This window comes from Macaca thibetana, chromosome 1 (assembly GCF_024542745.1).
Source record: "Macaca thibetana thibetana isolate TM-01 chromosome 1, ASM2454274v1, whole genome shotgun sequence".
Lineage (NCBI taxonomy): Eukaryota > Metazoa > Chordata > Mammalia > Primates > Cercopithecidae > Macaca > Macaca thibetana.
The window spans coordinates 132,661,970-132,676,873 of record NC_065578.1 but is presented as its reverse complement, the minus strand read 5'-3'; the positions used below and the strand labels follow the sequence as shown (position 1 = coordinate 132,676,873).

Genomic DNA, 14,904 nt, shown 5'->3' with positions numbered 1-14,904 from the left:
GATAATATAAGCTCGGGAGGCAATGACTTCGGTTCAAATCCCACCTCTGTCCACTACTAGCTGGGTGAACCAATTACTTAACCTCGTTAAACCTCAGATTTTTCGTCTAGAAAAAGAACAACCATATTACTCATCTCTTAGGGGGTTGTCATGAAGACTACATAAGGCAATGCCTGACACATTGTTAGTACTCAGTAAATGCTAGCTACTATCTTCCTCCTCCTCCTCCTCCTCATTGTCTTCTTCATGGTCATCATCATGGTCACCATCATCTCAGGGATGTCCTGAAAGCCTCACCCTGCCTGTGCCACCTTCCTCTGTTCTGGAACCACCCTGTGAGGCCTGCAGGGGGCACCCCCGGTATACTGCCCTCTCCTCAGCTCTCTTGCTGGTGATTCTTGTTGTTCCAAGTGGAAATATCGAGTTTTCAGCCCGAGATTGGCATCAAGAGTGCTGTTAAAGCCCCAGTCAACATCCCTGTCTCCTGGGCCTGGTCCTGTCACCCGAGCTTTGAGACTGCTAGCCTGCCCTTCTCTGTCCTGCCAAGCAGCTGCTCACGTTGGTTCCACTGTGCCAGGAGCTCAGAAAGAAGAAACCAAACTCCTGGGCAAGAACACATTTGCATAGAGCTGGCCCCATTTGCTGGAGGGGGCATCACTGGCAGGGCCCTCCACGAGGCAATTTCAGCCAGCCTCTCGCGTCAGTCCAGGTGCCCCTGAACCTAGCCTTGCTGACAAGGAAGAAGACCACCACTCCCTCACCTGATTCACTCATCCTGCATGTCCTAGACTTTGCCTGTTATCTAACCTCAGTTCCTTATTTATCACTGAGCTCAAACTGAGGCAGCAGAAAAAAAGCTTTCCTAGGCACCAGGACACAAAACCATAGACAAGATTCTAGCTTTTGGCCTGGCACGGTGGCTCACACCTGTAATCCCAGCACTCTGGGAGGCTGAGGCATGCGGATCGCTTGAACCCAGGAGATGGAGATCAGTCTGGGCAACATGGCAAAACCCTGTCTCTACAAAAAATACAAAATTAGATGGATGTAGTGGTATGTGCATGTGGTCCCAGCCACCCTGGAGGTTGAGGCAGGAGGATCGCCTGGGCCTGGGAGCTCAAGGCTGCAGTGAGCCATGATTGTGCCACTGCACTCCAGCCTGGACAACAGAGTGAGACCCTTTCTGGAAAAAAAAAAAAAAAAGGAACTGCGGTGCAAAATAGAAAAAGAGCTTAGAAAGAGCCTACTGTGGCATGTCGCTTGGAGAACAGGGAACAGGTGATACTTTTGGGAGAAAATAAAAGGTTCACTTCCTCCAGCAGACACAGCTCTGAGCCGGGTGCAGGAATTGGCAAGCTGAATGCAGTTCAGTCCTCAACTTGCCCCATCAGCAGGTGCCTTTGTGGCAGCCCTGAGATCAGCCAATCTGGGGAGGCTTCCCTGGGCAAGATCATGAGACAGCTTGTGCAAAATCAGGCAAGGGGAAGAGGAAGCATGATGGGGAAGACAGGAGACAGTTGAGGATATGAGTGTAGTGGATCAGGGAGGCCAATCTTGTTGATTATAAAAATTTGTATAAATTCAAGGGGAATGGGGTTCTAGAAAACTCAGAGCAAAGATATGGTTGAAGGAGTAGATGTGGCAAATGACTGAAGCTGGAGATTAGAGTGAAATGGGGAGAAGCAGAGCACAGCTCCAGGTCAGACGGAGCCCCGGCTGGGTTCTTGAGGCTGAGGAGCTTGCTGCCTTTCTGGCTACTTTCAGCAGAGCAGGAGGATCAGAAGCCTTCTCACATAGAGTTCTATCTTGCTTTATAGGACTGGGTAGAGACAGGCTAAGATTTAAAAGTTGTATGACAATTAGAGGTGGTACAGAATTAGCCCTTACTTTACAGGTAGGAATAGGTCCCAAGAAAACAGTCAGGACTAAGACTCAGGCCACCCGACTCGAGGTTCCTCGTATTTCTTTATTCCCAGTTGCCTCCCTCCTATCACAGTGCATTGGATGTTAATGGTATTTCTATCAATTGGACCCAACTGAAAAGGTACTAGAAGTCCCTAGTTAAATAAATTCTTTTTTTTCTTTTTTTCTCTTTTTTTTTTCTTTTTGAGACAGAGTTCTGCTCTGTCATCAGGCTGGAGTGCAGTGGCGCAATCTCAGCTCACTGTAACCTCCACTGCCTGGATTCAAGTGATTCTCTTGCCTCACCCTCCTGAGTAGTTGAGATTACAGGCACACACTCCCATGCCTGGCTTTTTTTTTTTTTTTTTTTTTTTTTTTTTTTTTTTGTATTTTCAGTAGAGATGGGGTTTCACCATGTTGGCCAGGCTGATCTTGAACTCCTGATTTTAGGTGATCCACCCACCTTGGCCTCCCAAAGTGCTGGGATTACAGGTATGAGCCACGGTGCCTGGCCATTTTTTTCTTTTTTAAAAGAAAGAACTCTTTAGTAGGTAACTAAGTATTCCCCAACTTATGTCTTATAAATGTGGGTTTGTGTATATTGCATTTATTTAAAGGGGGTGATCTACTGACGTAATGATTCATTAGTGACTAGGGGAATATAGCTCAGTCCTTCTCTTGGATTTCTCCTCTGCAGCCTGAGTCATTCAGCTACGAGTTGCTCCACTACTAATGGAATTTGTTCAGCACTGTGGGATGTGAGCACCAAAATGCCACTTGGAATCCTGAATCCGGTGGTGAGCCATGTCAGTCTCTGTTCTTTCCAGACTTGTTAAATACTGACTATTCTGAGTCTCTATCATGCCTCCCAACCCAAAGCTTTCCTGACTCCCTCTGTCCACATCTGCTTTGCCAAGCACAAGCCCCTCAGACTGCTGCCCACTTGTGGATTCTCTTTCCAAAACAGGTGGCACACCCCAACTCTCCTTCTCCTCTGCTCTGAGGTAGCCTCTGCCCCGTTGTAAATGAAGTAAAAGTAGAGATGAGGCCAAAGCTGGAAGCAGTGAGTCTGAAAGGAGAAGTGGAGGAGAATAAGGAAGATGCAGGCTGGGAAACGGAAAGAAGAGAGAGGATTCCTCAAAGAGAGAAGGTTCCTCTGTCATGTTTCACGGTGGACACTGGACATTGTAACTCTGGGGAATTTTTCATACCAACATGTACTCAGGGGTCATAGCCTCTGGTTGGCAAGATTGTGTTTAAACCATGCAAATTCCCTCTGGCATTATTCTGAGACAAGCTTTGGGGTCAAATATATGTGGATTCAAATGCCAAAACTAACACTTTCCAGCTATGTTACCAGAGGCAAACCACTTAACTCCTGAGAATTTGTTTCCTCATCTCCTGATCTATCTGACATAGTAAACACTCACAAATATTAATGTCCTATGCCCCTTATTACCGATTCCCTACTGGGCTCCTAGAGACTGTTCTAGGACTTCTCTTTTGCAAACAAATTTAAAAATGAAAACCTGACATTTGATATGTACAAAAGAATATAGATGGTGGATATATGTCTATATGTTATAAAACATAATTTAAGAACAAAAACTCAATTTAAATCACTCTTTTAAAGTCAGAACATTACAGTGCTGTTGAAGCTACCTGTGTACTTTTCCACAAGCTCCCACCCCTGCTGCTCAAGGACTTATAAAGTCTTTCTAACTGCCCAGTCCCACCCCACTCTATCCTCACTGTGATTGTTAGTAGATGACACTTCTGCAGATCACTTGTAGTTTTTTAGTCTGATTGACCAGAAGTAACACGGAATTAAGGAAGTCATGAGCACTTCCAGCCTTGGAGAGGAAGATGCCGAGTTCAGTTTGGGGGCCTGCCACGTTTTTTATCTTTTTTTTTTTTCTAGGTCTTCTGTGGTGAAGACCTCCTTCACTGTGACCTGTAAGCAAGAGGCACCTGTTTGGGGTTTTAAAACAAGGGCACAGGGACCGACGTGATGAAAACATGTTGCCTCTTCCTTTGAGACTGGAGAGAAAGGTGAAGGATGGGTCAGGTCCTGGGCTGTACTGATCTTTCTGATCCTGGTAGTGGTCATATGAATGAAAAAGGACATTGCAAACAGATGAAAGAAAGGGAGACTTGACAGCATTTGTTGGCTTAATTGACATGTCCAGGAATGGGCCCAAGGCAAGGGTGAAGAGTAAAGGTCACTTATTCTAATCGACCAGGAGTAACACAGAACTAAGGAAGTCACCGAGCACTTCCACCTTTGGGGAGGAAGTTACTGAGTTCAGTTTGGGGCCCGTCAAGTCAGGATGGAAATTCCCTGCAAGCAACTAGAAATATGGAGCTCCAAAGAGAGTGTAGGATTGAAGATAGAGATTTGGGCTTCACTCAGGGACAATAGTTGGAGCTATGTAAATGACAAAGGATCAAGGGGCAAGACACAGAAAGAGAACATAAGGCTGAACCTTGAGTATTAAAAGAAGTCGCTGTAGCTTTGGGTGTGTAGGGGCAGTGGAAGAAGATGAGGCTGGAATGGCACCAGGTCCAGGTTATAATAAGCCTTCTCTTCCAGGGTAAGGAACTTGGACTTTACTAGATAGTTGGCAGTTGCTGAAGGTTTTAAAACTTGGAAGTGATATGGTCAGACGTGTGTTCCAGAGAGATGTATTTTACTGGTGCTTAATTACTTTTAAATAAAGAAATTCATAATCCAAAGAATTATTAGAGTGGAGGAAGACTGGAGGTAGGAAAACTAGTTAGAAGGCTGCTGCAGTAGCCCTGGTGTATTAGGCCGTTCTTGAGTTGCTATAAAGAAATACCCGAGACAGCACATGGTGGCTCAAGCCTGTAATCCCAGCATTTCGGGAGGCTGAGGTGGGAGGATTGCTTGAGCTCACAAGTTCAAGACCATCCTCATCAACATAGCGATTTTTCGTCTCTACTGAAAATTAAAAAAAAAAAAAATAGCTGGGTGTAATGGCGAACACCTGTAGTTCCAGCTATGTTTGAGGTTGAGGCAGGAAGGCTGCTTGAGCACAGGAGTTCAGGGTTGCAGTGAGCTGTGATCACACCACTGCACTCCAGCCCGGGGGACAGAGTGAAACCCTGTCTCAAAAAAAAAAAAAAAAAAAAAGATTAAAAATTAAAACAACAACAACAACAAAAACAACAGACACTGGGTAATTTATAAAGAAAAGAGGTTTAATTGGCTCACAGTTCTGCAGGCTTTACGGGAAGCATGGTGCTGACATCTGCTCAGCTTCTCGGGAGACCTCAGGAAGCTTTTACGGTGGAAGGCAAAGCAGGAGCAGGCACATCACATGGCAAGAGCAGGAGCAACAGAGAGTTGATGATGAGGGGTGTTGCCACATACTTTTTTTTGAGACGGAGTCTCGCTCTGTCACCCAGGCTGGAGTGCAGTGGCCGGATCTCAGCTCACTGCAAACTCTGCCTCCCGGGTTTACGCCATTCTCCTGCCTCAGCCTCCCGAGTAGCTGGGACTACAGGCGCCCACCACCTCGCCCTGCTAGTTGTTTGTATTTTTTAGTAGAGACAGGGTTTCACCGTGTTAGCCAGGATGGTCTCGATCTCCTGACCTCGTGATCCGCCCATCTCGGCCTCCCAAAGTGCTGGGATTATGGGCTTCAGCCACCGCGCCCAGCCTGCCACATACTTTTAAATGACCAGATCTCACGAGAACTCACTATCATAAAGATAGCACCAAGCTGTTGAGGGACCTGCCCCCAAGATCAAAACAGCTCCCACCAGGCTCATGTCCAGCATTGGGGATTGCAATCCAGCATGAAATTTGAGCAGGATCAAAGATGCAAACTTATTACCTGGTGAGAGGTAATGGTGTCTTAGACTACAGCAATGGTAATGGAATAGAGAGGAAGGGGACAATATTGAGGCTATTTAGAACACAGATGCATTGATTCAATAAAGGAGATGAGGTGAGGAAGATTGAAGAATCTAGGATGGCTGCCATGTTTCTGGTTGGGTGATGATAGTGTATCTACCACGGTAGGGAATAAATGAAGAGGATCACTCTTGTGAGCAAGGTGACATGTTCTACTTTAAATATGTTGAGTTTGAAATGGATATCTGGGTGGGCTGGACATATTGACACATTGGTGGTAGTTGAAGCTAAATGCATGGATAACATTTTTGGAAAAATAATAAGTGCACAATAAATGTCTGTTAATGATTCCATAAATCATTACGGTCCCCTTGCTTTCTCTTCTCTGGTGTTCTTCATGTTTATTTTGGAGTTCCACCAGAGCCTCCAAGCCAAGCTTGTCCAACCCTCAGCCTGTGGGCTGCATGCAGCCCAGGATGGCTTTGAAGGAGGCCCAACACAAATTTGTAAACTTTCTTAAAACATTATGAGGGCTCTTTTTGTGATTTTTTTTAAAGCTCATCAGCTACTGTTAGTGTTAGTGTATTTTATGTGTGGCCCAAGACAATTCTTCTTCCAGTGTGGCCCAGGGAAGCCAAAAGATTGGACACCCCTGCCTAAGTCCTCTCTGTCTTTGAATGTCAAGACTGTGGCCCCCTTAAGGATCTTTTGGATGTCCTATTTTTGGTAACTTAAAGTTCTTATATCAGCCTTGTAAGCTGGCCCTCAGACCATCTCACCACAGCCCCTCATCCACATTGACTTAGGAAGAGAGGGTATTGGGAGTGTGAAAAAGAAAAACTGGAAGACTGTTTCTTTTTTCTTTTTTTGTTTGTTTTTTTATTTCATTTTGTTTTGTTTTTGGAGATAGAGTCTTGCTCTGTCCCCCAGGCTGGAGTGCAGTGGTATGTTCTCGGCTCACTGCAACCTCTGCCTCCCAGGTTCAAGTGATTCACATGCCTCAATCTCCCAAGTAGCTGGGATTATAGGCGCGCACCACCATGCCTGGCTAATTTTTGTATTTTTACTAGAGATGGGGTTTTGCCATGTTGGCCAGGCTGGTCTTAAACTCCTGACCTCAGGTGATCCACCTGTCTCGGCCTCCTAAAGTGCTGGGATTACAGGCATGAGCCACTGTGCCTGGCCTGTTTCTAGTACATTGTCTGGTTTCTATTTCTCTCCTCTCTGTGAGTAGAGTTCTCAAAAGTGTAACCTATACTTGCTGACAGTTTCTCACTTTCTAGTGGTAACTTGTAATCTGGTTCCCACCTTGCTCACTCTTCTGAAATTGCTCTCAAATGTCACTAGAGACTTTGTCACTGCCAAGCCCAATGCCTCTTCTCTCTGTACCTGTTGGCACTGTTAGAACCTCCTCCTTAACAGTTTCTCCTTCCTTGGATCCATGACATCTCACTTTCTTTGTCTCCTTCCTGCCTGTCTGGTGGATTCTCTTTCACTCTTTGGGGGTCCTTCTTCTTCCCATCCCCTAAACATAGGTATTCCTCACTCTCTGTGCCAGGCTCTCATTTCTCTGTGCAGTATTTGTTGGGAGCTACTCTGTTCTCATGGCTTCAACTCACCCTGCCCTGGCAGCAGTGACCTCCTTTCTCTCTCTGGTTCTGACCTCTCTCCACAGCTTCCAGCTCTGAACTCATCACTTCCTCTTTCCCCACCTCAATCGCCTCACCAGGTGTGATCCACCCCGCAGGTTCCCCTATGCCCATGAATGACCTCGCAGTTCTGATCACTTGACTTGAGACTCTAGTATGATCTCTGCAGCTTCCCTCTTTTGCTCATCATGTCCAGTTGGCTTCAAAGTTTTTCATTTTCTTTTGGTTTTTCTGTACTCCAATTCATTTTCTGTGTTCCACTTTTCACCACTGCCACGCCGACTTGGGCTCTCATCTCTTCATGCTTATATTATTGCAATTGTTTTCTATCTAGTCTACTTGCCTACTATAACCCCTTGGTTCAAACTATTTTGTCACCTCCAGATTAATTTTCCTAAAATTCCATAGCTTTCTCCTACCCCGTCCTTCCCAAGAACCTTCAATTGCTCTCCATTGCCTACAGAAACTCTGGCCTGACCACAAATCAGCACAACTCTGTGTTTTTTCCAGGTGCTCCCCTAACACAAACACTGCCTATGTAACCTTTAGTCCAGTCCTTCCAGCTTCTCCAATGAGGCTACTTGAATGGACATTTACTTATCTTATGACTTTTAGCGGTTAAACTAAGCTACATTCCTAGTTTCTTTCCTTTTTTACCTGAATTTATAGCAACTCAGTATGGTAACACTGGTTATTGATTAGCAGTTAAATGCTTATGATGATCAGGAATGAGGAAATAATTATATTCTTCTTTAATAAATGCTGGGGGTGGGGGTGAATTAAAACCTCTCAAAACATAGATTCAGGAAATTAAAGAAGTCTTTGGTGATGAAAGGGTTGAGAACCATCACCCTGCACTCTAATCTAGTAAATGGGACAGTTTGATGCTGTTTCCCAAGTGAACTTGTATTTTCACGTCTCCCCAGGACGTTCCCTCTGCCTTAAATGGAACAGAGTCCTGGGGACCATCTCTCAGCACCTGAATCTTCTGCTTCCTTTGGGACCTTAATCAGATGTTACCTCTTTCCTCCCACATCTGCTAGGAGCCCTTTGAGCAGAATGACCTCTCCCTTTCGCAGCCTTCAGTACCTCCCGCACTTAGCTGCGGGTTCCGGCCTTATCTTTCCTTGCAGAGAAAGCCGCTGCAGGTGGGCACGGTGTGCTATGCATCTCGCACCCAGCACCGCACCTGGGACTTAGGAAACGGTGAACAACACGGGAATTGTGCCCAAAGATACAGTCCTGTGGCCCAGGGAGCCCAGGCCTACTCCGCCCCAATCTCACTTCCAGGCGCCGCCTTCGGCGCTGCCTGCAGGGCCACTGGGCGGGTACTGAATTCATTTCCACTTCATTAACTCGGCCCCAGTCCCGCCCCCCGGCTCCAGCTCTCGTAACCCATCTCTGACAAGACCGCCTCCCTTTTCTTCCTTCTCCCTTCCCCTGTCACCCTGCCAGCTCAGCTCCTATCGCGTCGCGTATCGTCTCTTCATCTCTCTTTCTCCCCGGGTCTGTCTGGGTCTCTGTCTTTGGGTATTTCTCTCTGCGCCTGCAGCTGTCTGGGTCTCCGCTTCCTTGCCCCGCACGCCCCGCCCCCTGCCCAAGCCCCTCCAATCCCGGCGGCTCGAGCCTGGCGCTCCACTCTCCCATTGGTCCGTCCGGAGCCCCCCGCCCCCGCCTGTCCGGCCCCCCTCCGGGCCCCTCCATTCACACAAAGTTTGGCTCCGGCGCTGCGGAGGGAGGGGGCGGCCCGGCCCGGCCCAGCTCTGCCCCCGGCCGGCCCGACCCCGGCCCCGGCCCCTGGACAAGCCCTTATCTGATCCCAGCTCCGGGTTTAAGAGTCCTGGCCAGGACCGTCGCACAGCTCTGCTCCTTACTCCTGTCCGCCCCGTCAGTCCATCTGTCCCGCTGCCCCGCGGCCCATCCAAGGGGCCACTCCACCTCGGACCCAAGGTAAGACCCTGGCCCTGATGAAGGAGTTCTGCTGCCCCGGCCGGGTCCTGTCCCCCTAACTCTCCAGAGACATCGGGGTCCCAGCTCCTCAGTCCCTACCCTGCCTGGCCTCAGCGGTACCGTCTTGTTCTCCTGCCTCCCGCCTTGGGCAGTCCCAAACTGAGCCTCCTGGGAAGGGCTCCCCACGAGGACACTAGCCAGGCTGGTCACCTCAGCCCTTTCATCTAAGGAAGGGGCTTTCCCGATGCCCCCTCCCACTGGGCAGACCACCAGTTGCATCCCCGCTCCTCTAGTTAATACAGTGACAATCACACATCACCTGGCACCCCATACACAGGCACAGCAGACAGTGCGCCTTCCTCCCCATATGGACAGGTTACTCCCATCCCCAGCCCCTCCCCCACTCCCCATACAGTGACAATCACATAGTGACACCCATGATCGCTAGTTCCTACATGGGGAGAGAAACAGATACTGGCAGCTTAGACCGGGGAGACACCAAAGCCTGGTGTGCTCCAGACCCCCGCCCACCCAATCTCTTCCTTCCATTCTGAGTGGCTCCCATTTTAAGACATCCCTCCTCATTGCCCCTCACCCTCACCCCAGCTGTTTCAGACTGAGATTTCCAGAAGGAAAGGAGCGAGGCCACTTCTGCTAGAGTGAGAAGGGCAGATTGGGTTCTATAAACTCACCCTCCAGACGGAGATGCCCCTTCCCATTCCATCCCTCCTCTCACCAGAACTAACCTGGGGCACCTGTGTTACCGAAGACATGAAGGATGGAACTTCCTGATTTGGGGGAGGAGAAAAAAGAATCCTTCTACCAGGAATGGGTAGAAGGACAACACTGGGAAAAAGTGGGGGTGGGTTCTGGTGTCTTGAGGTTTAATTCCAGTGAGTGCCCCAGGCAGGGTGAGGCAGATGGGGAAGTGGAGATGGTGAAGAAGCTGGTGCAGATTTGGACCCCAAATAAGTCAGTGCTTAAAGCCTGCTTCTGTTGCTTACCAATACAAATTCTGACTAAAGATGTTTGGCCAGTCTGCTCTTGCTGTGGTGTTTGAATTTCTTTTCTCCCCACTGGGATTGCTTTAGGCTGTCTGGGTGAGAGGGAGATAATGACAGGAGATTTAGGGCCCCCGTGTGAGAGATGGCCTTGTTTAAGGGTGCTGAGGAGGGCCTGGAGTGGTTGTCATGAAATCAGCCCCAGGAGGGGTGAGCAGCCGCCACTGAGTTCAATTTAGTTTCATCCTGAAACTCTCTCCCTAATCTCCAAGGATTTTTGAACATATTCCTGGCATGATGGTGGGTACCATCCTGTGCCAAGTGGTAGGGCTTGTACATTTCTCTGGGGGTAGACTGGGTATGGGGGACCAAGTTTGTAAGGAACCAGGCATCCTGACTCATAACTGGTTCTTTAGGGAGGAAGAAATGAGGGAGGAGGGGGACGGAAGGCATCATGCCAGGGAGAGGGTCCAGGGCTAGATTGCAGAGGCAATAGGCACGGCCCAGGCAGTGCCAACTCCTTTCCCCGCTGCCTCCCCCAAGTCCTTTGGTGGTGGTGGCAAGGGAGGAAGGGAGGGAGAGTGTGTTGGGGGGTGATCTGGGCCAGTCCAGCCTCCCAAAGCCCTTGCCAACCTGGGTCCTGAAAGGAGCTGCTGTTTTCTGAGCCATCCCCCCACCCCCCACCCAGAGCCTGAGCAGCCAAGTTGTCTCAGCGGATATCAAATGGCAATGACTCCACTGATGGAGGGTGGGTGGGGAATGGGAGTGGCAGGGGTAGCAGGGTTATGGTTCCAGTCCCTCTGTGGCTCTAATGCAGAACCCCTCTGCTATCCCTTACCCTGAGGAAAAAAAAATCCGTCTCCCCCAACATCTGACCCACATCCAGTCTATGGGTGCATATGTTTGTGTGAGGGGATTAGTGATCTGCACGTTGGTATCCCCCACCTCCTCCATATGCCCCATGGAACCACATTCTAGCTCCCTCCCACCTGCATCACTGTGCACAAGCTCATTTACAGCTCCAGCTTGGTTGGCGTGAGCTACAAGGAAGTGACTGGCAGAGGACCCAGGGACCTTCCTTCCCTTGACCTTCCTGGGGACCAGAGAGGCTGGGACACTTGGATCACAGTGGGCTCAGATGAAGTCCTCTGGAGTCATTCTGTGATTGGTGGGATGGGCATTTAAAGCTCTAGCGGGTGGGTCATGCAGAAAGATCCGTTTCCTCAAAGGATACTCCTGAGCCTCCTAGTAAAATGCTTGGTTTCTGCACACAAGATGGAAAGATAGGCCGAGCCTCCTGCCATTGGTCAGGAGGAAAAGAGACACTGGGCAATGGAGTCCCTAAACTTTCCTGCCACAGGTTATTTAGGACGGAAGAAGAAAACCTCCATTCTCCCTCCCTTCCTCGGCCTAGATTCTTCTCTTGCCTGACTGGTCAGTGCTACTGTCCAGGCTGAGGCCAAACTGTCCAGGATAGCAGTGGGGCCCTGGAAGGGGGCAGAGAAGGAATCAGCCAAGGCACATCATTGAGAAGAAACTACAGAAAGATTGGAGAGGAAAGGGAGATTTAAAATCTAAGTGTTCTAGCACCCAATGATGGGTGGTTGGCTGGGCAGCTCCTGGGAATGAGAGTTTGCCATGTCACCTCAGACTTTGGCAGGCTGAGTTCAATGCTTTTCTTCCCTCTTCTGAGTTTAGCCTACATGTTTGCCACCATTCTTTATGGAGAGAGTGCATCTGGTGGCCCCTCTTCCTCCCCTCCCCCATCAGAACCTTGAAAGGGCAAAGAGAAAGGGATTGTGGGAAATGCCCTCCCGTGGGTGTCTGCCAGCTTGGAGCCTGGATTTGAGGTAGTGGGGGAAGGGAGGGACTGGCTCTGGAATGTGAGAGAGAAGTAAGAACACAACTTTGTGGCATGGAGAAGGAGGTTGGAGAAGCAGGAGCTAGAGGGGACTGAATCAGACCTCCAGCCTCCAACAAGGTGCAGCACAGAAAGAGTATACGTGGCCATTGTGCGACTTTTCCGACGGCAGAAGACCTGGGGAAAGGATTGTGGCTGTAGCTGGAAGGACTTAGGTTAGATCTCAGGAAGCACATCCCAGAAAAGGAAAGACATTTGAAATGGAGACTGGGAAGGAAAGAGAGACCACTTTCTGGACCAAGAAACCAAACCAAACCAAAACAAAACCCACCAACTAAATCCCCAAACAAAGAAGCCCATCCTTAAAGCTTCCAAGAGGAGTGATGGAGCTCAGAGCACAGGGATTATTGTGACAACTGTCAGGGGCCTCTCCTGGGTGACTGTTGCACCTCTCTCTTGCTGTTCCGGGGTTACTTTCCGCTCTGAGAGACAGCAGGCACTATGGTTAAGAGCACAGCCTTGGAGTCCGACTTTGTGGGATTCAGTCCTAGTTTACCACTTAGTAGCTAAAGAAGTCTCATCCTCACAATAGGGCTCATAACTGCTGTGAGGATGCACAGTGACTATTATAAAGGGCTTGGAATGGTCCTTAGTCTGTAAAAAGTGGAGTTGTGGGCCATTACGTTTCTCCCACCACTCTAACGTTTTCTACTCTGTCATCTTTCCTGGTTCCTAGGATTTGTCCCAGCCCTTCGTTGTGGGTTTGGTTTTGTTTTGAGATTCTGTCCTAGGTTTTTTCTTCCCACCCTTCTGGAGTTTGAAAAGGTAGAAGAAGTATCAAGTAGTTTCAGATGAAGTTCCTCCCTTGATTCCAATAGGCTGGGCCTTGCTTGAGGTGGGGTCTCCACACCGACAGCCCCTGTTTTCCACAAGTTTTTGCCAAGCAGATGTCCTGTCTTCAGATTCAATAAATGAGAACTGAGCTGTTGAGCTTTCACCAAATAGTCTCTTTTCCCATTCTCAGCAACTTCTCTTTCAGTCAAAGACTTCTGTCAAAGACTTCTGTCGGTCAAAGACAACCCCCACATCTCATTCCTACTCCCATGGCCCTGCCTATCACTCTTTTCTTCTTCATCCTGCCTCTCCCTCTCCCAGCCCAGGTTTGCCCCCACAACTTCTCTCAGATTTATATGCCCTCCTCTTCTTGTGTCTCCTGATTGGCCTGTTCATCCCATCAGCCTGGATGCCCACAGCAGCCTCCTTAATGACCTCTCTGACTCCAGCCCCCTCTCTCCTCGATTCCTTCCCTGTACCCTATAACGAAATTATCACTGGAATTATCATTATGAAGCATCAGTTTTATCTTGTCTTTTCCCTACCCAGACACATCCATTGGCACTGGATAAAAATTTCCCAATCACGGTCTTCAAGAGACTTTATGTCTTTCTCCCATCCCCTCCAGCCCCACATCTTGTGAACTGCACTCCTCAGACCCTGTTCCTGGGGAGCATATCCCAGGCAGTCTCTGAGCCATGCTCCTCCCCGCACTCTGGGCCCTCACAAAGGCCATTCCAAGTCTCACCCCTCCCGCAGACCTCTATTCTCCTGTTTCCCTCTCTGCTCTGCCATCTTGCTTGTCACTTGCATCTGCGACTCGGCCCAGGGTTCCCCATGCATGGCGATGTTGGAGGAGACATCTTGTCTCCCTCATTAGCCGGGGGTTTCCTCTAGGGTAGGGTCTGTGTCTCTGTCAGATTGGCAAAAGCATCTCTTCTCTCTCTGGACCCTCTGGCACCCAGCAAAGGGCCTGGCTTCTAAGACACAAAGTAGCTACTGTCCAGTTTGACTCTAGGTAGGACACATTTCTGATTGCTTATTCTTGGGGGAGGAGCCTGACTTTGGAGGGTGATGTGAGCATCCTGCAGCAGGTTGTGTATAGGATCCTACTATCTAATTCTATAGGAGACCTCAAGAGAAACCCCTCTCCTACCAACGACCCCATCCTGTAGACAAGGCTTCACCCTAAGATTACAAGCCTTAGAACACCCAATTTATAGTCTTCTAAGCATTGTTGCTCCACCCCCCCCCCACACACAAATGCAGGTCTGTAGGCCCCAGACAGCCTTTCTCCCCTCGCCACGGCGCTCTGACTCCAGCCCGATGCTGGGCTTGTCAGCAGCAGCGTCTGGAGTGAAAAAGGGGGATAAAGGTTCAGAGTCTAGTCTGAGGCAGCCCCATTGTCCTGAGCGTGCCTCTGAGCAGGGGCTTGCAAGGTGGGAGACACGTGGGGTCACCTCCCAAGTGGGGTATAGGTCTGACCTCTTAGTGTGGCATTCTCCCTGGACCAGCCTCGTCAGCTCCACCTCTGATCCCAGTTCCAACTGGTAGAGCCAGGCACACTCCTTCTCCATATGTCTAAACCTCCTGGTTGACCCTGTGATAAAAAAGATATGGGCAACTGGTAAGAGGGGAGGGTGAGTGTGTTAAAGTCTAGAGCACTGGTTCTTAAACTTTTTGACTTCAGGACCACTTTACATTCTAAAAAATTACTGAAGACTCCAAAGAGCTTTGGTTTGTGTGGGTTCTATTTATGAATATGTACTATGTTAGAAATGAACACTGGGACACATGAAATAATTATTAACTATTGCATGTTAACAA

The 14,904-nt window shown here is 48.9% G+C and overlaps 3 protein-coding genes across 3 annotated transcripts in view; 2 read left to right on the top strand and 1 right to left on the bottom strand.

Annotated features, from left to right (window-relative positions):
- The window catches only part of LOC126935658 (sodium/potassium-transporting ATPase subunit alpha-2), a 907,274-nt gene that overhangs the window by 65,964 nt on the left and 826,406 nt on the right, over positions 1-14,904 (bottom strand). The window lies entirely within an intron of this gene.
- TAGLN2 (transgelin 2) overlaps positions 1-14,904 on the top strand; it is a 297,175-nt gene that overhangs the window by 129,563 nt on the left and 152,708 nt on the right. The gene's annotated exons all lie outside the window — the stretch shown is intronic.
- Positions 8,925-14,904, top strand: part of KCNJ10 (potassium inwardly rectifying channel subfamily J member 10) — a 32,955-nt gene continuing 26,975 nt past the window's right edge. The window contains exon 1 of the mRNA XM_050758317.1: positions 8,925-9,381. The gene's annotated coding sequence lies outside the window, so the exon portion shown is untranslated. The remainder of the gene's footprint in view (positions 9,382-14,904) is intronic.